Genomic DNA, 27,997 nt, shown 5'->3' with positions numbered 1-27,997 from the left:
AATACAAAACTGTAAGGACAGAGGAATAACTTAGGAACAATGTTATGTTATTTTCAACTTGTTACAATGATTAAAAAAGATTTTCATATAACTTATATTTTTCACAATTAAAGTAGATAATTTTTATCTCGCATATTAAACTAAAGATGTAATTGTTCTAACACGTCCAATGGATCATGAACATGTTACTAAATTCCAGAGAAACTACAAAATAAAACTACATCTTATTAATTTTCTATACTAATGATATAAATTATTTTCAGAGACTTGCACAGTGTTTTCAAATAGTTTGAAAATTAAAGATCGCCTCAAGAGAAATGTATAATGAGGTACACCCCGATCCATAAGTATGCGGACACTTCCTTAAGGCAATTATATAAAAAGAGTCATGAAATTGTTAATGAAAATTATCATGATCTTTATATTTACTTTGTATTATATTGGAGAATATATTTTACCAATAATGTATTTAATATTTCGTCAATAATAACGAACAAACAATGAAATTTTAACAAACAATGAAAAATATATTTATTAAGTATTTAATAAATGCTTAAATAAATAATAATTAATAATATTAATATATATATTTCTTTTAAATTTTATTATATTTATATTGCGTATCGCTTATTCATTAAAAGTGTATTGGATTATTTTCTCTCTTTTGAATACTCAGAAGTTTCTCCTTCTAGCATATAAGTTACAAAAACGAATCGACGCCGAGAGTCTCGCCAGAGTACCATTAGATAAACAATGATTTCATATGTATATAGAACAGAGTGCTCTTTGTCTTTAGGTGACGTTTTTGGTTTCGTCTTTGTGAACAGTCTTCAGTCTCCTGGAGCAATCAGGAGAGTAAAGACGGTCCTTCCTCGTACATCAAATTAATAAACTAAAAGGGATAAGTTTAATTCACTGCGTTTTACTTTTATTTATCTACCCATTTCCAATAAAGTGGCAAGTGACAGTGTACTTATGGACGGTGGTGCGCGTGTACGGAAGAAAGGAGGAAACGATTGTGGAAAGGAAATAATGGCGATTTCGACAATGCGCGGAAGTGAATTGTTCTGGAAATAAGTCCGGGTAAAATCCAGTGGAAATTCAGTTATTAGGGTGTCGTAACCAGTCAGGCATTTCCTTTTCTCGGGGGGATACGAACGGCTGGAGCAAACACTCGCACAGTAATCTGCATCACTTGCTGGAAAAAATGGTTTTAATTGTTTCAATTTCGGAGTAAATTGCAACGCCACTAGAAAGCCACTGGTGAATTACGCCTTCCTTCCTGCTCGTCCGCGGAATTAATTCGCGCCCGCGCTAATAATGGAAACCCCGTGCAAATTGTCGCTAAAGCAAACAGAGAATTAGTGGTCTTGCGTCATCAAACGAATCGTAAGACCATTAAAACCAGCGCGTCACGTCCACTTCACTTTCTATTTCCGTGTCGTGCCGAGCGTGTGCGTGCTCCTGTTTCGACAATTTCCACGAGATCCTTCCACACCGTTTAACCGTACTCCGTAAAACTATTCGACACGAACCACCGATCACGATTATAATGGCGTAGAAACTCGCGAACGATGACTCTGACAATTCGCTACAATCCTACGAATGAAATTAATATTAAATATGAAACGCATGAAACGCAATTCATCGCTGCAGCATGCGTTTCTGTGCCGCGATAAGTCGAAATTGGTGAAGAATTGGTAAGCATGATTCGCTGTAAGATACTAGAAAATCTTCGGGAACGGTGATTTATTATGTTTATTGCCTTCAACTCCTAATGCTTATTTAATACATTTATAATTGTTTGCGTATCGAGTTCATTTATTTTAAAGGAAATCTCCCATCTGGAGGAAACTTAAAAGAAGGCGTTCAATAAATCATTGGGTTTTTTGAATTTCATGCTAAATCGATCATTTCTCCGAAGGAGTAATCAAAATTTTCAAATGGAGAAACCTTGGACCTCGATCACAGATAGTACCATACGAATTACCCAATAACTCTTGTTAAACGTTAGCTTTAATTTCTAACGACCAGAGTTGGACAAATTTCATTTTAAATAATAAATAGCAAGTTAAATTAATATTGCAAATAATAATTAAATATTCTATTTAATTGAAATGTCATTAAAATAATGCATTTATTACTTCATTTAAATTTTATTTATTATCTTGTTGTTGTTCGTTTGTCATGTATAAATATTACTTTCCATCCATTATTATCGTTGAACCTGCGTCTTTCTTCGTAAACTAGATGATATCGCTTGCAATTAGAACGATTCAAGACCATTATTTTTTAACAATTATATGCGCTCGACGCCGAATAAATAATAAATAATGAGCAACTAAATAATAATTAATAAGTAACGATTGAAATTATATTTATAAATAAGAAATAAATTGTATTATTTTAAATAATTTATTTGTATCAATATAATACAATTAAATAATAAATAATTTTTTAAAAATAATCATTTAAATGAACATTTACTTAAATGATGCCCAACTCTGCAAATGACTAGACGGCGGATTTTATGCAAAATAAAAATGATCTATCCAAAAATTCGGTATCAATCTAAACATTTCTAATAAGCTATAAATAATCTAACACTATATATACTATACTTACCATTTCATATTCTACCTTCTCACTGTCGTCAAAAAAGCATGGAATCAGCCTACTAATGACAGTTTAATCCTACCCCGTCCTCGATCATCGGCAACAAGGAAGTCGATTCGATAGTAACAAAACAAAAATGTGCAATCTATCCCGAGTCGATCCATCTCGTTGCCGACCGATCCGCACAGCTCAACGACTCATTAATGACTAGCCGAGCGATTATCATCGCCGCGGCGGTTGAATGATTGCGCGGCGTCGAAACGCAACGGAGTTGCACTGCCGCGGCGATAACGCGATAATGAACGTACGGTGCACAATCGGAGATTCGAATCGACTGCGTGCGGGTGCATGCCATCACGCCTTCTTGTCGGAATTGCGTGTAGTTATGTTGCAGCGGCACCGACATTTCTGTGGACCTCGCGACTCTATCGACACCGAACCTACGGAAAGATTCATCGATATCCTCTGATCTGATAGTCCAGGTGAATCGATGGACGCGGATGAACGGTACGCCTGGGGAAACGTTGCTGAACCTGATGATGCTCGCGCAGATAAAAGTACCTTTCATGACTGTCTTCGGGACGTGATTGATTTTCTAGCGTAGATACTCGAGCACAATGTTACAGTAGCAGGAAATCGAAAACAATAAACTAATGGAAAATAATGTGACGACCTGTGACCCATTAGTTCAAGCAAGAACTACAAGATATGTTGATTTTTTTATGCATTTCTAGCAATACTATGCTAGTGAAATACTAATATGAGCCGTTTATTTTGAAAGTGGCATGAGTCACTTTGTTTTTAAGTCGATATATTTAAGGGTTTGCGTTTTAACACGTTTAATGCTAACTTTCGAGAAGATTTACTTGTATTTGTTATCTCAGGATACTGATATTTTTCTCAGTATAAATAATTTCGTATAAACATTAAAAAATCACCACTTTTCATTGCGGTAAAGTGACTTATGCCACTTTCAAAATAAACGGCTCATATAATTGGGAACTACGGTGTTAAGATTCGTCTTAGCACGAATGCTTTATTTGCGAATACAGTAAACTCTCTTCAATTGTCGCTCAGCTTGTATCCAAAAATGGGACAATTTGGTAAGTGGAGATGCGATTATTCGACCCTCGCGACTCGTTTTTATCGTTGCTGACAAAATCAGCGACTAAAAAAACGAGCCGCGTTGCTCAAATAGTCGTATCTCCTCCAAATTGTCCATTCTTGTTTACAAGCTGAGCGACAATTGGAGACAATTTACTCTCTCTCTCTCTGTAGTTCGTTTACGAATAATTCATTCGCAAGTAAAATCTTCTTTGTTTTTGCGAATAAAACTAATTTATTTCAAACAATCTCGGAGGATTTTTCAAAATCTTGAAAACTGTTAATTTACACAGGCCTGCAAAATAATTTTAGTTGAAAAATTTGATTTTATCACTATTCATTTTGCAATTGTTTTAAACAAACATGATGTTTTTATAGCACGGAAATGTTTCGAAGTTTGAAAAAGTGGAGGATATAGGCTCAAGTGTCCCCATTACGATTGATTTTTCAAAAATATATGGTAAAACACTATGTTGTTATTCGCGAATGATACGTATAAAAATTTCATTTTTATTCGAACAAATGAAGCTATTCGTTATTCGAGAATAACGGATCCGATTTTATTCTTATCCGCTATTCGTCAAGCGACTGAAGTTTGCCGAACTCTGCCTGTGAGCCACAACCGCAGTCCACTTATTGATCTTGGATCTTGGCCTAGCGACGTCCTAGCCGTCCGATCTTTTCCAAGTAGCGAGAAGATGTCTGAAAAGTGGTGTTCGCCAGTGGGCCGAAGCTAATTGAAATCTAGAATCCAATCTCGTGTGCGTTGTAGCCGAGGTAACAGCGCGACGGTGTCAATGCCGCGAGAGCGTTCGCTGCCTCGAGTTCTCTCGACGCCGCAATACGAAGAAAACGTTCTCCTCTCTTTCTATCGTTCGACGCCGGCCAGTGTTTTCTGTGCCCTCTCCGAGGATGAACTTCGACAAAGAAGGATGTACTCTCAATCAGCGTGGGCGACGATTTCTCGCTACGACGAGCCCCGCGATACATCGCGAACTCGACTCGAACCGCCCACGCATAAATCAGAAGCGATGCGGGCGTGCCCTGCGAGCTATTCTCAGAGCTAGACGACTTTGCCGTCGTTCCTCGACTTTATTGTATGCACCGGTATATCGGTTACATCGTTGTCGGATCACCGAACGCAACAATGAACCGTTCAATGAGTTACGAGCTAAGCTAAATCGAGTTTGATGTTTAGTACGATTTTACTCGCCGCGAGTATGAATTACACACACGGCGCCGCTCTTATCGAGCATTCTGACATTACGAATTGCGAATCGATGGTTGCGCAAACACCGTTCGCCTTTTCTCGTATGATAACAGCACATACTTATAATACGATCTAGACACATTCGAAATGACATTATTTGAAGCATCATTTCAAATAACGTGTCATTTTATTTCATAGTTATTTTCATGCCTGCGATCCCTTCTGGAATTATATTATTTTAAATATTATTTTAAATAACATAATTATTTAAAATAATTGTGAAGCTAAATTTAATGTTCAAGGCTTTTTACTTTAAGAAAAGAAATACTTGCGAAATGACATTATTTGAAGTATCATTTAAAATATCGTGTCATTTTATTTCATAGTTATTTTCATGCTTGCGATCCCTCTTCTGGAATTATATTACTTTAAATATTATTTTAAATAACAGAATTGTTTAAAATAATTGTGAAGCTAAATTTAATGTTCAAGGCTTTTTACTTTAAGAAAAGAAATTCTTGCGAAGATTCCATAAAATATAATCTTTTTGTTGACTATTATTTCGTTGTGACGAGAGCGTTGCTTCAAATAAATTGTTGTAAAATTTCACAAAATAAAATCATTTCGATGATTGTCTCTTTGTGAAGAGGGCATTGCTTTAAACAATTTTAATTTCAATTCTTTAGACTTGCAACTGTGTAACAGTAATTTATGTCGCTTCGAGTTAAGAGGAAACAATATATCGACTACATGTGTAGGTAAACTGGTTTTACTTTCAACCAAAAAAATTGAAAAGTGAAAATCAAGAAAGCAGGGAAGTAGATGTTCAAATACAAGTTTAATTATTAATTCAGGACTATAATTAAACTTTGAGTGCAGTGAATGAGCGCATTGCGACTTTTAATGGGCAATTAATATTCTGGTGACATTCGATGCATATTATTACTTGCAGTCTTTCCGTTGGAAGATTTATATATAGAGAAAATGCACCAGAGTCTAAAATAATATTCTTAAAATTATAATGAGATTTAATGATTCGCATACAAACCGAAACTAAAAATGACAGGGAAAATGCTAATTTTATGTGCTAAATAAATTACTTTTATCAGGAGATCGTGGATTTTTATGCAAAATAAATATTGTACATGCAATAAACATCTGCATCACTTGCAAGGAATACAAACCAAATGGAATGGCATTCCTTTCTTTAATCAGTTTAATAGATTAAAAATATTGTAATAACGCTATTAAATTCTATTAATCTTTTTACTATTTTACTTTTTACTCATTCAACATTGTCATAAATAAATAAAATTCGTGGCATATTTATCGTCATCAAAATGATAAAGAAGAACGATGAAGAAAAAAAAATGAAGAATTCATCATCAAGAAATCCAAAGGAATTGATCATTCCTTTCAAAAGACTGCCAAAACAATCGTCAACGGGTAAAATGATAGCCACTGCTAATACTTTTCATTCATAAGAGTTCAAGCAAATACGTCAAAGATAAAATTGATATTTCATATGCACCGAGAGCCAACATTTTTACTGCAACCGCCTCGGAAAAATAGTTTCTAAACCAAACAGTTTTCCCGTTGATCCAGTTGCACGATACGGACACAGTTGCGATACGCTGTTGCACGTAGATCTGGTAGAGTGTATGCATTAATGGAGGTAGGTAGTGCGAGTCGTGACCTCGTGGATTACGTAATCGGTTGGAACGTGTGCACGTATATCGGAACACCGACGCGATACCTCCCCGATTTACACAGATTTGCCTCTGTCAGTTTTGCAATAGTGTACACGACCCCTGCTCGTGAAAGAATCCACTGTGCTCGAGATAGCTACCCCCGACAAGTGGAACATCCACTCTTCTAATCGTGATTTATCACTTGAAAAAAAAAAAATCGTTTACATAGGATCCGAGAATCGAGAGCTACAGCTTCGTTTGATAATGCGATCGTTACGTTTGAAAAAATAACATCATCCTTTTTAGAATATGTGAATCTAATTTGTTGGCGATCGTCTTCATAATTCGCAGCTCAAAAAATTAAATTAAAAGAATGTTTTAAATTAATCAATTAATTAGTTGCAGCAACATCAGAATCAATCATTATTAATATCATTTTTACCGATCTTTTTTAATCTATTTATATTTTTACAAAATTAATAATACTAATAATAATATTTATTTTATCAACGGGAGAAAATTCCCCGTGTTACGATAATATAGCAATATATCGCATAAGAAGAAAAAATGTGATACGATAGAACAGAAAATAAGTGATCAAGATAATTGAATGAAGTGAAAAATGGAGAAGATAATAGAGAATAATACAGTGAGATCATTAATATAACAGAAAATAAGATTAGAATAAATCGAAAGGGTAAGAGTAAGAAGGAAGCGAACAATTAAAGACGAAAATGTCATAAAATCTCAAACATATCATTCAAGGGGTTGAGAATAATTAATTAATTGTATAATTATTATAGGGAAAGTTGGAAAGTCAATTGAGGAAAACAATTTTAAATTAAAATTTTTACAGGTGATATTAATTTTACCCTTGGTAAAAATAATGTTAAGCGTAAATAGTAAATAAAATATTACAAATAGTAAATAATCTATTTTGGCAGATCTTGAAATTACTGTGATTTAACTTTGAAATATTTTACTTATTGTAATATCATTTTCGTACGTGTCTTTACATGTCTCTATAAAAATGATCATTCGTGTCCTATAATTTACTATTTCTTTAACAAGAAATACGATTTCAATCTTATTCGAAGAACGTTCATTAATTTCAACGTCTTTGCTAGATTCACGTCTTGGTGCTATAAATAAAAGACTAATAAATTCAAATATGTATCGAAGTACTCTCTGACCGGTCAGACTGGACCTGATCAGTCGACTGGAAACAGAATTAACCGGCTCGCAGCCGGGATATTAAATACGATTATCATGGAACTAAATTGTAGAAGAAGTGTTCGTAGTTTGCGCTGTCATTCGAACGGAACGCCGTCCAAGCAGAATCGAGTTTTCGACCGTGTAAGCCGCGAAGATGTCGCCTGCCGTTGCAATTACATAGTATGCGTTCCCGGAACAGACACGCGATATGGAAAGAGAAAAGTTTCTCAGACTAGTTCGCCTAACTAGCTTAACCTGCCTCGCATTCCCCGCGAAACAAGACTCGCTCCCCAGCGAGACGCCGTTTGAACTTTCGCATCATTGATACCACTCGATCTGGTTAATTCACGGTGCGCTGGAAACATGAATGGAACTGACAACAGATTGTGCCAAGGTTGGCGCAGACGTGCGACTTAAATGGCAGACGTTTTATGTTCTACCTCGCTTTCGAAAGGCAAGCGTAATTCCGTAAACGCATCTTCATTAGAACAATCTACACCGTTTTTTTATTACCCGCATTAAACTTTTACGAGTCGGCTGGGGCTACAAAATTATGCTTTTTGCAGCCAGTAAAGAAAGAATTATGAGGAAGCATAATGGTAATAACTCTGATAATATTTTACTGATAATTAGACCGCGGTTTTTATGCGTTTAAGGCAAAAATGGATATTAAGAGACGCAATTTAACGACATTGTTACATTATTTCCAACTTCGTCGAACTATTAAGAGAAGATACACACTTTTATTTATCTATGCATGTCTAATAAGATGTAAATCAAAATTGGCGGATTCTTTTAACTATATTATACCGTATTTTCGAATAAATAATTATAAAAAGTGCAACAATATTTGCTTTGTGATGAATTGTAGTACTATATTTTGATCGATAATGAAACTAATAATATTATAATATTTTCATTTCCTTGTAATGGTTGATTAATCTAGCTATTTAATTTTGTACTTACTCTCACTTTATTGAAACTTCACTTATTCCTGTCAAGTAAAAGACCCGGATTTCAGAAGCAAAATTTACCGAGGTCAAATTGTTAATATTCCATACATCAAATACTGAGCAATAAATAGCAATAACATTTCCCCGGCAAGTTCAAGCACGCTGAGACCAAACTGTAATAATTTGATCACCCACTGACTATTCACCACGAATACTTGAGAACACATTTATTACCAATTTTTATTCGCCATTTGTTCAATAATTGGCCTACGCAATTTCCGCGAGGAACGGTCCCATGCAAAGTGGAAACTGCTCTACGAAACGCTATTATTCAAGCGATTTTCTGCCGGCCACCGATTTTTCAAGTTTACCGGCCGATTCGATAGAGTAATTTCAATGAGGTCTCATTATAATAGGCAGTTTAATAGAGACGAATGAAATGTAGCAGATGCGGCGGAACACTTGGGCGCTCATAAACTGGTCTAAAGTAACGTTAACTGATTTACGACGTTCTGTTACCTCGGCGAACGGACAGCAATCGGTAATGTCCGCTGGGAATGATGATAAATCATTAATCCGTTATCCAGCAATCTGTGGAAATTATTTCAGGCTTAATCAGCCCGGCGCGCCGGTCAGGCGGGTTGGCGCGGTGTGTATTATCATTTGCAAGTTCTTGTCCTGTAACTAAGTGTCTCCACATGCCAGCTTTTTCTCGTGCTGAAATTTTCAAGACGCAGAGCGATCGTAAATTAACGGATACTCTTTGCGGCTCCAGCCACCTCGTGGCTCATTCTCTCAGGCGGAAATCTATCACTGCGACGGCTTCCGTTCATACTGGTTTCAAGATGCCGCAGCTTTCATCCAGATACAGCAAAACCAACGAACAACAAACAGTTGCATTTTTTTATGCAAACGAAAAGCTGTCTAAATTGATCCTAGAAAAAGGTAACTGAGATGAGAAACGTAAGTTTCCCCTATTAATCATATAATTTCATCTTTCTAGTCGAATATTTTATTTATCGTCGTTTTATTATTCGTCGTAAATTATACTACCTATTTATTCGAATAGAGATTGTAAAATTATTCGAATAATAATGCGAATAATTGTTGACTGTTCGTGTTTTTACCTAATTTTATCACTTATATATATATATATATAAGTGATAAAATTATATATTCCTGTACGAATAAATTCGTATTCAAATAAAATTTTATATATAAGTGATAAAATTAGGTAAAAACACGAACAGTGCTAGTGCTTTAACTAGTGCTTAAAACATTATAAAATTACCGATAAAACATTTAAAGAAAGGAATATGGAAGAAATAAATCGGTGAACTATGAAAAATTACTTTATATTCTACGATTTTTATTCAAATTGATTATTGTCCGCATGAATTCCTGTACGAATAAATTCGTATTCAAATAAAATTTTATTCGAATGAATTCCTATTCGAATAAAATCTTATTCTTCTTGTTCAAATAAAATCTTATTCGAATGAATTGTTATTCGAATGAATCTTATTTCCAATAAGATCATTCTTGAATAAATTTTTATTCGATTGGATATTTATTCCGTCGTATCGAATCACATTTTATTCGTTAGTCATTACCTTTTGTCCGTCGTCCGAATAAAATTTTGCCCAACTCTGAGAGAGAATATCGTGCTGCGAAGATAAGGTTGAAGATAATAACCGAAACACTTCAACCCTTGTTCGTGTGGAAGGGACTAACGCGGCTCCGAGGATGCTTGCAGAGTCAAGACACGTTTAACCCGAGCGCACAGGTGCTCCATCACTTAGCCTCCAATAAATTAGTGACGATCAGTCGACGGCCAGGCAACGCGGAATATAGAACGCGATAAATGATAACCCATTAAGCCTCGCTGCCGACCCCGGTATCGCTCCAAACAAATCAGAGCACCGACGTCGGGTACATGCTCTGTAACCGTGGGCATCATACTTCAACATCGGAAGGCCACTTCCTCGCTAATCCAGCGTTAACTTCCTTGCAACGCGCATCTCGCAATAGCGATTTCGCGTTTGTCAAAATGTTGTTGCGTTCGATTCGCTCATCGCGGAAGAGCTGCAATCTTGATTGATGGGCTGCGGATCTTTTGTGCGTGACAATGTTCGCGATGCAATTAAACACACCGAGTTTGGTGAAATTTTACATAGATTTAGGATACTGGAAGAAATTTGGTTCTAGATTTTATGCATTTCTGGCGAAAACGAGTAGATCGGAGAACAGTGAGAATATTTAAAGAATTTTACAATACCGTTGTGTTATTTTGAACTCACTGAAATTGTTGAGAAAAACGAAACGCGCAATCTAATTGAAAACTCGATTGATTCTCGTTAATCTTTAACTCTATTTTGATTTATGCGTTCGTGAGTGTTATAAATACATAATCTGCAGTACAAATGTACAAAATATGCAGTAATATTACGAAGAAATATTATGAAGTTCAAAACTGTTATGAAAGGTGAGAGAAAGTTCGTTACGAAAATTCTTTACATTGACAAGGAACCAGTTAATCTTATCCGCGAGCCAGTTAGTTTGAACAACAAATTATTACTTAGCATCTGAAGATTCGAAAATTGTAAAAAAAATGGTACTATGCAAGTACCTCTAAATCAATGTTCTCCCGAATTAATGAATTCCATCTGCGGTTTCTAACCAACAGATTATAAATCTTTATGCAAAAACTGTCTTCTTCGAATACAGAAGCCTAGCAAAAAATTCTTACACGGAAATAAAAAGCAGTGTGCATCGCGCCTTTGAACTTATTACAAAGCAAAGGACATTATTAACCCTCCAAACGCGGGCAACGTGGAATTCGCGTCCTCGATATTTTAAGCAAAAATTATTATTTAATTAAGTAAAATTTAGCAAAAGAAGACTAAATTAACACGTTGACTGCCACGCGTATTGACAACAAAATCTCCTCCTACAGGCCACCCATGCCGCTATAGGAAGCGTGCGCTGTTAATTCATATCTGTTTCTGTTCCTGCATGAACAGTTGAAATCTTTGCCGAGTACCGAATGGTATAACTTAAAATCTCTGCCCTTATTTTTTTCAATAATGAAAAGAGATCGGATTGTCCGGAAGGAGAAGCATAAATAAAATTACATCGTCAGATTCTGATTTGGATACTGATAAATATAATCTTAGTGACAATGAATGTTATGAAGATACTATTGACAAGATTTTACGAGAATTGGTCATGGAAGAAGAAAGAAATGTTGATGATACTGAGGAAGCTACAGTTCAAATAAAAGATACGAAATGGACCGATCAGAGGCACGAGCATATCTGAAAAAACAAACAACTTTTTGTCCAAGCTGTCCTGATCAACCTCAACTTTGCAGAGAATGTTTTAACGTTATACACTGCGAATAATTTTTTTAATAAACCATTTTTATAAGAATTCGATAGTCTCATTACCTCCTGTAGAATATTCGTCGAAATATTTTCGGAAATCCTTTGTAAGTAGTCAAATCAGCGTCACCCGAATTACGGGTGACGTGGCCTGATGAGAACTTTTGCTGTCACCCGAATACGGGTGACGCGGCAGTCAACGTGTTAAAAAAATGTTTAATTTTTAAAAATCGAACAATTCCTTTTTGCTTCTCTTTTTATATAATTTTTGATCTAATTCGTACGATGCATCTGCAAAACAAATATAACTAGCCCGCGGTTTTATGCCGAAAAATCGAAACCTCGCTCGCGGATAGAGAATTAATTAAACATCGAAAGACGTCGGAACAACGTGCGAGCTTTTGATACGCCATACAGTTTGTTCCGTTCGCAACGGAAGTGACAAGTGTTGCCTGTTACTACATCAACGGAAGAGCAATGCCAGTAAAAGTTCGAGCAAACGATCGCGATCACTTTTCGCTGTATCGTATCGCCGGACACGGTCGCGTCTTTCCTCTCGCCGATCGGCGTTGTCAAGATCGCCGAGAGCCAGACGAGAGGTAGGATCGTCTCCCACACGCCCGGCGAAATTTACGTGTTTACAGACAATGGCGAAGCCGATTGACGCGCACGATAACTGCGAACGGTGATTTGTTTTCTGGCCGGCGCGGCGACGCGTCGAAAGCCACGTGGTAGGCGTTTAAGTTGTTGCGGCGCGGATAGAGAATCGTTTTTAACACGCCACTTGTCGGAGAAATTTATTTATCGCAATGGAATTGCTTCGCAGGCGGTTCAAAATCCTCGGAGAACCGACACTGTATTTGAATGCATTTATTCCATCGGTTTGCGATTGGTCTGATTAGTGCAATGGCGATATTACTGTGAATGTTAAGTATACAATGTAAAATATGGACCAACAGACTGGGACAGATTTATTTTTATACGTCCTTCGATATCGAAATTCAATTATTTAGATTTTAAAAAGTATTGATAAAACATAATTGGTTGCACCGAACAATGAAGTTGAAGTATAAACGTTCATAAAAGAAAAGGGTGAATAAAGAATGATCTGATCCATATATTTTTATAGATGAACATACAGTCCCAGATTAGTTAACAATTCCTTTTAATTCATAACCTAGTAATTAATCTTTTTGTGTATAATCAGGTGTATCCATTTCTGTTTTTAAAAATAGAACACAGCAAAATATCGCAAAATTTCCAATTAGAACTTACTCGTACAGTAATTAATTTTGAACAAAAATGATAGAATCTAAAGTGTATTTTTCACAGATTATATCGACTTATTTCTTTCATATTCTCTTTTACAATTCATTTTTTCTTCCAAATGTTGCATCGGAAAGTTTGTTACTTTCGGGCAGATTAATCATTGATGCATGACTAAATAGAGGAAGGCATCAGGAATTTTATAATTCTAGAAGTAGATGAAAGTGAACTGATCTTGAATATATTCATATAAATATATTCTTATAAAATTACGTAAAAACATAAACAGTCAACAATTATTCTCAGCCAAATTATTCGAATAATTTTACAATCTCTAATCAAATAACTAAGACGAATATAATAGGACGAATAATGAATACATAACCGTTATTCGAATAAAATATTCGACTAAAAAGCATTCGTTCGGATAATTATCTTAGGTAAATATTTTCGAAACAATTTGTCATTTGGTCACTTCGTTGTCTTTATCATACTTCGGCAGAATTTTTGTCGAGTAATGGCATCGAATGGTATCGAATATTTTCCATTTGACACCATCGGCCGACAGTACCCTTTTCTCACGAGAGGGCAGCGCACGTCCACAGGAATCGGCGTGGGAGTGCATCCCGAGTGCAACACGCTGCGACTTAAGCACGTCCAGCTTTCAGCGAATAAAATCGCGGGTCGGGCACGTAATCTTCCGTGTTCTGCGTTCGCTCGTAGAAAGGGTGAGCCTAGTAATCGCGGTTGCATTGCCGAGATAGTGCTTATTTGCAATCATAACGGGGACACTTTACCGTCAAGTATTAAACCCCATTAGCGGAATCGAAACCCCCTCACAAGTCTGCTATCCCGAAGTGGAAACATCAAACTTCATTTTTTCCAATCTCCGATCATATGCGAACTATGGGAAATCGTAAAATCTTATACGAATGCTTCGGCTATTTCGAATGCGTTAACTAGTTTTCTGGGCGCATTAATGAACAACTTCGACTAGCTGCGAGCGTAGATAAACAGACACGAGAAGCGATATTTAAAGCCGAAAGAGTTCAAGATATCCGTTCGGGTTTCACGTGTTTTGCGAATGTTAAATGCCAATTAGCGGACTGCGAATGTTTACGCAAATTTCCATTTTTGTCCGGTTCGAAAGATCGAGAAAGATTTGAGCGAAACTGTTGATCGCGCAGTCCGAAGTAATTTCTGTTCTCACTTTTATTTATGTTGGAGTAACAATTGTCACCTTTTTTGATTATATTTTTAGGATATTACGATCGATTCTCACATAGAATTTTCAGTAAGATATCAAATATTTCTGTTATTTGAATCTATTGTTTAAATCTTTTGTAGTGCGTGTTTCAAGTCCGCATATGTGATCCGATCTATTTAGAGCAATTGTTACTTGATCGAAACATTTTTATTAATATTAAGTTATTGTACTTCGTTCTCCTTGGAAAATTTCATTTTCGCCTGTAATATTGGAACTTGTACATAAAATACACAGTTGGTCAATATTTATTAGCAACTTTTAAAAATATTCGTTTAGATGGATATTTTATTTCGGTTTAATTTGAAAAAGTGAACTCGTAATGACAATTTTATTTTTACAAAATCGTCTTGCAATGTAAGTTAGTGATTCTACTAATTATTTTTGCTTATCAATATAATATTATAAAAATTTTCTATAAAAAATCTTTGTTTTTGATCCTCTTTCAAGCATATATTATAATAAAAATTATAATCATGTTTAGGGTTTAGTAATTCTAGTGTTAAATCCTTAACTTTTTAACGCACAAATATTTTCATCTATATGTGTCAGTCCAGAATTGTAAATCAATTTTTAAAATTTATTTTCACTTGATTGTCCAAAGGAAAAGAAAAAAGGAATGTCATTTTAATGGATGTCGTGGTAAAAGTTCTTGTGCATATATACATGAAACATAGTTTCGAATTTAATAATGTTTGTACGATTTCAAACAATTCCTTGTTAATTTAGTGTGCACGGGACATATATGGAAATCACTATTAACATTTTGATTGCCAACCCGAGACAATCTGGAAACTTCCATAAAATCAAAGTAATTTATTGAACGAAATCAAAATTAAAAAATTAAGATGTATGATACTAAATAATCGTTCAATCTTCTTGCACTTTGCAGACCCTAACCAAATTTGGTAAACTGAATATATTAGAACAAAAACTTAATTCCTAAATCAAGACAAATAATTACGTCACTCATATATGACTGACATAGCAGTCACTGTGTTATTCCCTTGTGTGAATCTGACTCACGATAAAGATTTCTAATAATAATCTGTTAAGTATGAACGTTATTCCATCAACACTCTGTCCTCAATATTTAATTATTCTAGAAAATGCACAACTATTTTTGTTCTTTTTAGAAATCATTACGAGCGAGAAAGTTCTAATGCGAAGAAAATGGTATATCAAAAAGAGGTCAGGAGGCTAAGTTCCTAAATGTAGAACCGAATTGTGTTCGTGTGCTCATAAGACCGATTGCATTTCAGCTGATTCAAAATCGATCAACCCGTATCTCGTTCAACAGTATAGCATTTCGGAATCACGTCGACACTTCTCTTCAAAACGGCTCGACGTCATCGCCGACACGATTCGAGGCGACCGGTTCGCATTAGCGGTCCCATTAATCACAATTACGTGAATTCAGGTCCTGGCGTGCGTGCGTGCGTGCGTGCGTGCATGCGCGCGCGCGCGTGCAAGCGGCGTTCGTGCGTGTGCGATTTGTCCGGGGCGGCTTAGCGTGGCGTAGCGTGGTGGAAGAGTGTGTCGAAGAGAGTAGGATGCAGAAATGCACGAGTCACCGTGGTAAAAATACCGCCCACCGGGCCGATGCCCGGCAACAAACCCCTCTTGTCGTCGTTTTCGCAGCGGGTGGATAATCCCCGACCACCGTGGAATTTCGATGGGACAGGAAGACTCTGACCGCTCACGAAATCCTCGGGCCGACGTTCGGGCAAGCTCGGGCCAACGAAATAATTCCCATGAACGCTCGCCCAGGGCTTCGGCTTGTCCCAGCTTCGGGGCATTCGACCGCGTTGCACAATGGGGTGTAATGACAAAGTCGTGTCAAAATCAAAGAACTTGAGATAAAGCGATGCTATGTTTTTACGTTGCAGCTGAAATGTTACAGAATAAGGGAAAAATAAAGAAAACGTACTATGAACTTAAACTTGAAATATTTCAACGAAATTTTGATTTATCCAATACAGTTGGACTTGTTTTTAACGACATGTTATATATTACTTCCCGCAGATTTTGACACGTTGATTTCAAATCCGATCGTAAAATTTATCTACCATTTCAAGATTTTGTAAAGCTATCGATTTTAGTGAAACAACTAACGAAATAGTGATTGTTTTCGTTGAAATGATTTGATAATACGAATTTTATCAAAATTCCTGATAATGAAAGATTTGTTCCCTGATAATTAATTGAACATAGAGGTTGAACTTGGAGAATTTGTTCAGTTTGAATATGACCACACTGCTCATATTACTTGTAATTATTTTATTTATTTTAATTAAGTGATGAATGACAATTTTATGTACATAATATTAACGTAATTCAGCCTGAGCACACTTTTCTGTTGCCCATATTTTTTGGTGTTCGTGACTGATTTCCATCCGAGAATGCTTTTAACCGCGTTTTCGGAGTAAATGCCCCACTGTGCGCCGGCAGCGACTCGTTCGTTTCTGCTTTATCAAGCACGTTGTTTTCTTAAATGAACCGAATGTCCGGCAAGCATCACGGGTTTTTGCGCGAAATCGGGGATTCGCACTCGAACTCTAACCGAGCGACCGTAGAAGCTGATCGAAGCAACAGGCTTCCCCGAGCAGCATAGGAAACCTGTTCGCATCGCGTCCTCCGATATCGTATCTCGCTCTGAAATTCGCTCCGATATTTCATTAGCCCGTGGAACCTTTGAAAGTTACTTCTTGTTACACTGCTCGAGAATCTTAGCCATGCAGGAACTGATTAATCCCGGCGGCGATAAGCAATTTAACGAACAAGCTTCGCGCTAGAAGATAGCACCCCTAATTCCCGTACTTGAAAAATTTTCTGCGTCAATTTTAACCCTTCGCACTCGATGGCGACTCGGAGGTGACACTAAAAATAATTTGAGCAGTATAATAAAATAATTTTAACAGTATAAAATTTATTTAGATTTGATAATCCTGTTAAAAATATTGTACGTGCTGATAGATTGAATTTTATATGTACAAATCATCCAAAATGGGAATACTGTAGGTCAGAAAACATGTTTTAGACTTCGAATTAAAATAGCTTCGAGTGTAATGGATTAACCCGGGATAATGATAATGTTAGTTCAAAAAGGAAGGTATAGTTCTGTTTTTTTTGTTTTTGCTTGTACAGATCGTTTAAATAATAAGAAGAACATCGGAAAAGTTTACGAAGACTATCATGTTATTTTTAATTTATTAAAATTGCTAGAAGAAGAAAAAAAAATTGTTATTCTTATTTTGCATAAGAATTTGCAGACTATTCTATGATCATGTAAAATGAATAATAGATTTTATAGTCTTGATCGTCACCATTCAATTTTGTCTGCTTTGTTGAAACAAATATTGATACAATTTTAATCATTAATTATGCTGCGGATTTGACGCATTTATGAGAAAACTAGGTAAATCAAATGCAAAACAGTAAAGCTATTAAGGAACTTAAAACTAGTGCTCTATTCTTTTCAACTCATTAAAGTCATTGATTAAAGAAATAAATGTGGATATAGCATCTCGAGCTTTCAATTAATACAGACAATTTTAATCTTGCATAAAAGATCCGCAGTCTAATTATAATGAAGTATACAAATTGGTAATAAATGTTCTTAAGTTATCTTTCTTAACGTTCCACGTCATGCCAGTTGTGACTTGTGACATTTTAAACCGTGAGGCAAGGATTAAAAAATACAGTACAATGACGCCATTCGTGCATAATCTTAGTAAACATGTGAATATTTCAAATAAGAATTGCATGAATAATTTATATAATCTCGCTCTTCGGCGATCACATGGACCCAGTGCCAACAAACACAGTTAGCAAAAACGAATGAATATAAAAATCGACCTAAATAAACATTGAATTCAAATGTCCCTCGAAAGTGAAATGCAATGAACTCCACTATTGTGTGTCCGAAGCAACGCAAGGCAATAAATACGTTCTTCCGCGTAACAATGCGCGATAATGCACCCCGAGAACCAACTATTACCTTCGTTGAATGAAAGTTCTGAATGAGGAGCCGAGCAGTCACAGCCGCATGATAAATGTTATAGCACATAGGCGTGCATAAATAGCGGCGTGAATGCGCCACCTGAAGGACGCTATCGAACGGTCACCCATTGCATTCGCGTAACACCGTTTCTGCCCCTGTATTCTAAACGCGCTGTCACAGGAATCAGACGAAACAAAAGGAAAATTGCATTCTTGCTGCGACCCCACTTCAACGAGACATAATTCATTTCTAGACAGCAAAATGAATAGTTAAAACACAAAGCGGTGACACTATTAGAAGAGTGCAACGATTTGATTATATCGTTTATAACTGTTTATAACTTATTCGAGACAGGAATAAATGTCTATGCATTTCCTGTGCATTGCAATCGATGTACAACATTATTTATTTTGCATAAAGAACCCCGGTCTATTCATTTCTGTGAGGAAATCAACCATTGAAATATGCGCATATTCGGACGACTGCAGATTTAGATAAATAGCATACTAATGTTGGAATAATTTAACTGTTTTTCTTTTAATATTAATTTTAACCCTATAAATTATCATTATAATATACCTCAATTCTGCTTCAATTTTTAGTTTCGGTGAAAATTGAACATAAAACGCGCATATTTTTAATCTCAAAAAGAAATTTATTTTGTAATCGATTTTCAATGCAAATTTAAATTGTAAAAGAATTTTTATATATTATAACGTACGTATATTCTTTGAAATGCTTTTTGAGCAAAATAACATTTCTTCAACATTCTCGTCCTGTTTAACTTTCGCAATAACAACTTCGTCACTATCATCTGTTTAATGAGCATTACTTATCTCGTTCGAATAAGCCGTAAGAAACCAACAAAAGCGCTAACTGTGTGAGAGATTTCGGCGATATCCTCGCCAGCATGCGCCGAATGTTTAAAAAAAGACGATGGTTCCGTATAATGTGATCGTTAAATTCATATATTAACGTGATCGCCACGCGACAACTTTCGAAATCACGAGCGTCCGCATTCAGATAAGTCGAACAAGAAGAACTCGTTTCGAAATTTCGCGGGTCTGCTCGCCAACGATTTTCTCCCATTTTAGCGTGAAACGTTGTGTATACTTATCGACGACACAGCAGCCGAGGACGAGTTGGAAAACGTCTCTCCGACCAAATATGGCGCAAACGAGCGCGACTTCTTATGAAACAGAAGAACTGAACAGTGCGCGCCGACTGATCGCTCGATAATTTCCTGCGAGCGATTCGTCCCGTTACTGTAACGAGGCGACACTTTCACGGATCAGAATTTTACTTCTGCGACATGGCATCAATCATTTTGGAATGGCGAGTAACATCGTTCTTGATTTCGTGTATCTGCAGGTGGCTAGTGCGTGTCTTTAATATTAACACTTGAATATTAACATTTTACACTTTTCCCGACCTACAATGTTTCCATTCGGTATGACTTTTATAGTCCAATTTAAAAAGTTGAACAAATTTAATTATATACTCGTACATATAATTTCTAACATCTTAATTTTAATTATTGAATGTATGTAGAATAAATTTAGAAACAAGGTAATGTAAGATATTTTAATACAGAAATTTTGCTGTATTGATATATTTGTAACTAATTGCTTGAATGATAGAGTTTGCAGTAAAATTAACAAATTCATTGTAGAAGTCTGTCAATACTTTGAATACGTTATATCACATAAATTCGAAGCTCGCTTGAGCTATATCTCAGTTTGTTCTTGGATCTTTTATTGTTAAAATCGATTGAATTATAAAACGCACATAATATCATGGAAATCGAATACCCAATCCATTTTAACATAACAGGTAATATATTCTTGAAATTTATGATCCCATAAAATGAAGATCACGCAAAAACTGCAACTGCCTTTTACGGCATCACGAGACTACGCGTGCTGCTTTTGGAAAGTTTGCAACCGCGTTTATTTCTTTAAAACATACATATTCATTTACCATTTCCCGTCAATACCTTTCTCTGCTGTAAATCTTGTTCGTGTCACCTTACATAAAAAGAAAAAAGATGTACATCCTCTCTGCACGAACGAAAGTGATAAAATGTTCAAAATAGCAGCAAAAATTAAAAAACTGGTTCTTCTAAAAAATGGTTCTTCATGCATGTATCTACATATTTTTATGATTCATTATTTGACGAAGAAAACCTTTCTTTAATCCTAATTTCTGTGAAGTGGTAGAAGATTCGCGGCTCAAGGATTATTAATAATTAGTAGATTAATCCTGCGTAAAAGAATAATAACCCTCAAACTCGTAGTAATAATTACAAATTTTCCATTTTAATATTAATATTATTAAATAGAAAATATTATGTGTTATCAATACCTCGTGAATCTCTCTCTCTCTCTCTCTCTCTCTCTCTCTCTCTCTCTCTCTCTCTCTCTCTCTCTCTCTCTCTCTGAATAATAGTAAATTAAAAAATGAGTGACCCGTCATTTTGACGGGTTCCGAAAACCTAGTGTCAAAGTAGAAATCTTACACGATCGATGCACAAAATTTACATTTTGCATAAAAATCCGCCGTCGACGAATAATTCCAACTTATACTCTTCTGCATTTCGAAAATCAGGAATCGCAACCTCATACATATACATTAGAATACTTTGACGAGTGAACTTTGTTCCCGAAGAAAAGCGCCCTGTCTCGCGATAAGTTGCACTCCGCAGGTGCAAAGTGCGGATCGCGTTGTCCGCTCGGCGAAGTCGAAGACGCGTGTAGTATTTGCTTGTCGGCGAACTTTTACAGCTCCGCGTTCAGCGTCGGGGTTCACGAGCGCATCTCGGCTATCTCGTTGGCTCGGCTGCGAGTGCACAGTGCACGTGTTGCATGCAGCCGAGTTCCTGCCGGGCTGCATCCGCGCAACACGCTCGCCGCGCGGCGCGTTCCATTGTGTATCCCCTGTACAGGGACTCGCGCAGCTTCACACAAATTCACCTTTTCCTTCATTACACGCCGTAGTGCGGCGGTAGTCCCCGGTGTTTACTTTGACGAGCGCACTCGTAAAGCGGCCCGACGATTACGCTCTTCCCTTCTCGGTTTTCTGCACGGATCCGCGCCGATCCGCGCCGCGTCGGCCTCGGGTCCTACACTCTTGTCGGACCAGCAGTGAAACCGTCCGCAAGATATATGTATTTTCCTGGCTTAAATACAGGCGAGGTCTGACCTCAAGAAGCCGAACGAAATTTTTCCACCGATCTCTTGTCATTAAAGCCTGGAACACACTGTCGCGCCGTTCCCGGTCCGGTCAAACAATCTTTACTCGTTTTGTATCGTAATAGTTACACAAGACCCGGGCGCATTTCGCATGACGTCATTCGAAATATTATTTCAATTAACATGTTATTTTATTTAACTATTTTATTAATTACTTCCATGACTGTGAACTTTTCAGATTGCATCGAGGAGTATTATGTCTTTCATTATTTCATTATACGTTAAATTATACGAGATGTTATATTATACATTATGTGGTAGTTTTGAGAAAATAATTATGGAATTCTTCTTGGAAATTTTATGGTGATCCAAGCAGCAGCTCGGGAATCTGATTTACATTGACATCTTCGTTAACATTTCTACAAGATAAAAGAACCGATCTGACTATGTTAGATGATTATCCGATAATAAGAAACATTTTTTAGAAATACAGGGTGTCCGTCTATAAACGTCCAAACAAACATCTCGTAAATAGTTAAAGGTGCAGAAAAGTTTAATAGAAGAAATTTATGCGGTTATAAGTCAGCTATAAGATACACGTGAATTATTTTCTTCTGGTTGTGAAAGTCAATTTAGTTTTTATAAATCGATACATATCATTCTTTTGCATACTTAGTTAGCTGATATCATTTTGAATCAAAATGTTATCTTGTTAAAGACTACTATTATGCATCGTTTGGAAAATAATCGGCGTTCTATGTATTAGGGTAGTAATTTGTATTGTATCTTTGCTGTCCATGCTAAAGAACTTAAGAAAATAGCTTAGTAAAGTCGGATATCGATTATTACATATGTCTTTATTATTTAGAATGATAATTATTTTGTGAACAATGCGTAATAACAGTTTTTAACAAGATATCATTTTGATTGCAAATCACCTCTGCTAATTAAATACGCAAATTAATGACATGTGTTTATTTTTAAGAAAACTATGTTGGCCATCATAACTCGAAAAGGACACAATCAAAAAATATAATTGACGTGCATCTCCTATTAAACTTTGTTGTACCTTTAGCTATTTACGTGATATTTGCTTGGACATTTATAATCTTTCATCTTTCGCACCCGTGAAACGATTATTTTATTTTACGACGACATTGAATGGAACCAGACAAAAATCTCTTAAGGGTGAACTTTTTGGAAAAACAGTTTTTTGCTCAAAGGAAATTGCAAGATTTCTTTTATTGTAGTATTCATAAAAAATTAAATGATATTTTATACATAATCCTACCAAGCAGTAATACTAACTGGCATGTACTGCTTCACAAAAGTGAGACGACCGAATTTATTTAGAATTTGTAAAGTTTTTATCATAAAACTTGCTCCAATAACATAACTTATTCAAGCGTTTTCCACGAAGGAGTCTCGGAACTTTTCAGAATTGCAAAATAAGAAAGCGGTCACTTTGACCGCGGTAGATTTAGTGTTAAAACGGAATAACTCTTTTTAAAATTAGATCGAACTAGCTGAATTTTGTGTTGAGATGTTAGAAGATCTAATTTACTAGAAAACGTGTAGACAATTTTTTTGTAATGTAGCAATTAAAGGGAATGACAAAATAGATTGCAAAATGTATACGTATATTATATTTGATCAGATAATACGGCATGATATTGGTATTGCAGTACACGATAGCATTTTACCAGACCGAGACCCGAAGAGAGACTGGACCGAGAGAACGTCACGATAGTGTTTCAAGTTCCAGCCATAATGATCTTCTTGGATCCGCGGATCCGCTTGTTTACTCTTCGTTCCGCTCTCGTCGAACGCGTTCCTTTGTCCCGCGGAAAAATTGATCGGAAATCATGGCAGCGAATTGCCAGTTGCGTGTGCACGTACCTCGGTTACCTGGTCTGACAAGTGATAAATGAAACGCGCGAGAACGGATCCACAGAAACACGTCGGGCCGATCTCGTTTTGTTGTTCTCTGCGATCGCGTATGTATGCCACTTTGTAGCGCAGGAAATAAATTCGATTTCATTATCGGGTGTCACTGAACATGATGAACGGAATAATTTTAATGGGCACCGGCTACGCTCACGCGACCCAGGTTTTTAATAAGACGGTAGGTCGAGAGGCGACCATGCGGCCCGCTCTCGTGTGCACGACTATTCGTCTTGGGCCTTGAACCGTTTGTTAAATTGTCGTGAATTCCACTGGCAGCCCGCGTGATTACGATTTATGAACCGGTCACGGGATATACGGTGCTTCTTTTCTTTTTCTTTTTTTTTTTTTTTTTTTATTGGTTCGTTAACTCTTTCAGCTGCGCCCCAATCCGGCCTGCGAGCACTCTTCCCGATCGCATAATTAACGAATTCATGACCGAGAGTTTCAATTATCGCAAATGCGAAATAACTACGGTTATCGTAATGTAAATCACTGGCGGATAGGACGAGTCGGGAATATATTTTTTGACCGCGGAAATCTACTTGTAAAGCAGGCCGTAACAATGTTCGGATCTTTGCCGTTGGTGTACGCGTAATTTGTAAGGACGAGTGGCGACTACGTTTTATTTGCTGGGAAATTAAACCCAAAATGGTTCGTTTCGAACTTGTTTGCACTTGGTTATAACTCGATATATAAAGCGCATTGATTTATTAAATAAAATTATTAAATTCAATAAAAGAATGAATTATTAATTGAAATGTTTAGCAATTGTCTAAGTGCGAAATACTAACTTTTTAACATTAGAAGATTGCATTTATTTTCTTCACGGCTATATTTACATATTAAAAAAAGAAAGTAAATTATATAGGCAGTTAATTATATTTCCTAAAATTATGGAAACCCTATGTCTTTAAAAAAATCGTATCTGGTTTCTCGTATTTTTATTGAACGTTATGTTACTTCGAATTTATTAACCCTTTGCACTCGATTGATGACGCTGAGGCACCACTAAAATTTGTTACATCACGTTTTAAGATAATTTTTATATCAACAAAGTTTAAGATTTAAAAAATTGTTAACAGTGTAATTGTTGTGTGACTTCCAAGAGTCAATTTCATCTGCATAAAATGCATTTTGTCATATAAAATAAAAACATTATAAGTTAGAAAAATAATTTTATATTTACAGTTAAAATAGCTTCGAGTGCAAAGGGTTAAAATCGTTGAAGGAAAAATTACATTTTTATCGATGGCATGTTTCTTTTAATTGACGCTCACAAATTATATTTTGAATAAAAATCCGCAGTTTAGTTAATAACTTCGTTCAACAAAATCGAACCAGAACAAGTATAACATAAAAGACGAAACATCAACTAATTTTCAAATCGTCCGGAATTGATTATTCGACTAACAGATATTACAACATATTCAACGTTTACCCAGAAATTTGCAATAAACAGGAAAAGTTCCACCGTGGACCGATTATATTCGTCGCATTTCGAAAATACTAAATCTCCGAGGCTACATAAAAGAACTTTTCCTTTTATCCTCGCGTACGCAAAACACTGTCCGAAAATAAACGTTTCCATAAACATCTTTAGTTTACGGGCTGTAAATAGCAATAAAAATCGGGTACTCGAACGAATCGATCCCATTATTTCCGATACTTTAAGTTACGCCTTCCACCAGTTCGTTCAGAAATCCTGTATGTATATTGTCTCAGCGTGTTCACGAAACAGCGGAGGCCAGACAATAAACGATAAAAGAATCCGCATACCGCTTCTACCTTACCCACTTTTTTTTCCTATTATCTCGAGACACGCCATTGTGTTTCATTATTCGGGAATTCCAGGTTTGGCGCATAATAATCGCGAGCTCGGCCGTTTTCCGTGGCGAGCCTAGCCAGCCATCCGAGCAACGTAAAAACTTATGCGAGCGAGACCTGTTGATCCTTTCGCCGTGAACGGACATCAAGTTAGCATAACTTCGATATATTACTTTCCTGTTCGCCGTGGAACACGGATTCCCTACGCAATGCCACTCTCTGTGAAAATCGCTGGAATTTCAGGGAAAATAGAATTATCTTCATAATATTTCTATCAAAATTTCTGCTGAAGATTCTGTCGCATACAGTCGTGGACAAACATATTTGGACACCTTTTAAATCGAAATAACTTTTCTAAAATTGAACCAAACAATCCGAATTTTTTTGAGGTGATATAGCATTACACATAAGAAACGCGATTATTAAAATTTTTTTCGTCATTCCATCCGATTACCATGTTTGCAAAAATTTGTTTACACATTGTCTAGCAAATTAGATCATCTAACATCTCAAAACAAATTGGTCCAATTTCAAAACATTTATTCTACTTTAATTGTCAATGACCTCGTATTTAAATTTGTATGCAAAAGAGAATGTTTCTATATACAGGAGTTGAATAAAAATGCATGTCTTCGTCTAATAATGTCGATACATTAAATATAATGCAATTATATATAATGCAATATAATGTATTATGCAATAGCATAATGAAGTCTTTCAAAAATTCTCATCTTTTCATGGATATCAATCAAATTGCAACTGCCGATATTGTATATCTATCTCAAGAACATAAATAAGATATTCCTTGTCATAGGAGAACTTTCATGGCATCAACTTACTAATTATTTTTGAAAGTTACTGCAGACTATACTCGTAAAATTGACTTCCGGTTAAGTACTTTCGAGTCGTGTAATATACCCGTATGCAGTATCCCGCGTTTGATTATCTTCAATACTATATATTTTTCCATTCTAATACTTTACTACGAATTTATTTTCAATACTCTGCCATCTGACAGGGTGTTACTTGAGTAGATCCGCGACGATTTCGAGGCGAATCGTGTAGACAGTTTTACATTGGCTTTCTGGGAAATAGAAGCTTCCGAAGCTGTATTCGAAGCCGTGTTGGGTATCACTTAGGGATCCTGTAACGTAAGCCAGCGCACGTTTCACGCGATTAAAAATCCTGACCGCACTGTGTGCAGATTGTCAGAAAAAGTTATACGAGTCTTCAAAAAGACAGGCTCTTTTCGACGTGCACGAGAAATCTCGGCTGCGCGACTCGCGCGCACACAGGTATCTCTCCTCCGGCATTCGATACCTGGCTTCGACACTCAATACCTAACTGGTCCGGACGTCTGCCTCTGCTACCCCGACCAAAGACCACGAGAACTACCTTTTTCTATTTTTCCTACAGCATTGTTGACCGCTTGTCCTATCTCATCACCGACGGCGAAACGACTCGCTCGATACACGCGAAAAGAACGACGAGGAGAACGTGGTTATTTCGAACGCGATGCGAGCCTTCACTCGTCCGCGATTTGTTATTTTATCGACATGACTTGAAATACAAAATAGCTATTGACATTTTAAGACTTCTAACAGAATTAAAAAATTTAGTATTCTGTCTGTTGTTCTTTAACATTCTTATCAACTGTCCATCTTTGCTATTCAATTATGGGATTTCTTTTATAGATGACTAGTTATCACGCTTTATGGAGATAAGATCATTTTCACGTTTTCATATGCAAAGAGAATTTCTATTCGTTGTATGACTTCGTTTACTTTCATTCCTAGATTACGATAACAGAACAATCAAGTTTTGTTTCGATTTGGAAGAAACGAGTAACAGTCATATTTAGTAAATCATGTGTGAAATCTACATCCGATAAGTCTCTACGTGATACGAGCTACATTGTTTCGTGATATTTATGAAAAATTTGATGTAACATAATTTTTATACGATTTATTCACGTATAATGCGAATATAATATAAAGCTATAAAACTAATATAAAAAGTAGATATTTTTTCTACTATATTTCCTCATTTTATTCAACATTTGTTAATATTGAACGTAATGGATTAAACATTAAACGTAATCGAGACAGTTGACAAAAGAAAACGATAATTTCAGAACTACTAAATGTTAAATCGGTTACATAATAATCGGTTCATTAGGATGACGAAATCGGACGATTTGTGCACATTTTAATAACTTTATTTCAAAAGTAAGTTTTTTTCCACGGTTGATCGATGATTAAGAACCGTCGATGTGTCAAGGTTATGGAAAAATTAAGTAAAGAAGTGACAAGAGATTGCTGGAAGAAGTA

General features: G+C 36.1%; 1 protein-coding gene and 1 long non-coding RNA gene across 3 annotated transcripts in view; both read right to left on the bottom strand.

Annotated features, from left to right (window-relative positions):
* The window catches only part of N (neurogenic locus Notch protein), a 491,366-nt gene that overhangs the window by 424,295 nt on the left and 39,074 nt on the right, over window positions 1–27,997 (bottom strand). The window lies entirely within an intron of this gene.
* LOC117218653 (uncharacterized) lies at window positions 27–2,807 on the bottom strand. The gene is made up of 2 exons (XR_004489811.2): window positions 2,626–2,807; window positions 27–1,198 (listed from the first exon to the last, which is right to left on the bottom strand). It is a non-coding gene; the product is annotated as an uncharacterized LOC117218653 (long non-coding RNA).

This window comes from Megalopta genalis, chromosome 1 (assembly GCF_051020955.1).
Source record: "Megalopta genalis isolate 19385.01 chromosome 1, iyMegGena1_principal, whole genome shotgun sequence".
Classification (NCBI taxonomy): Eukaryota; Metazoa; Arthropoda; class Insecta; order Hymenoptera; family Halictidae; genus Megalopta; species Megalopta genalis.
This window is presented reverse-complemented; position numbering and strand designations above follow the sequence as displayed.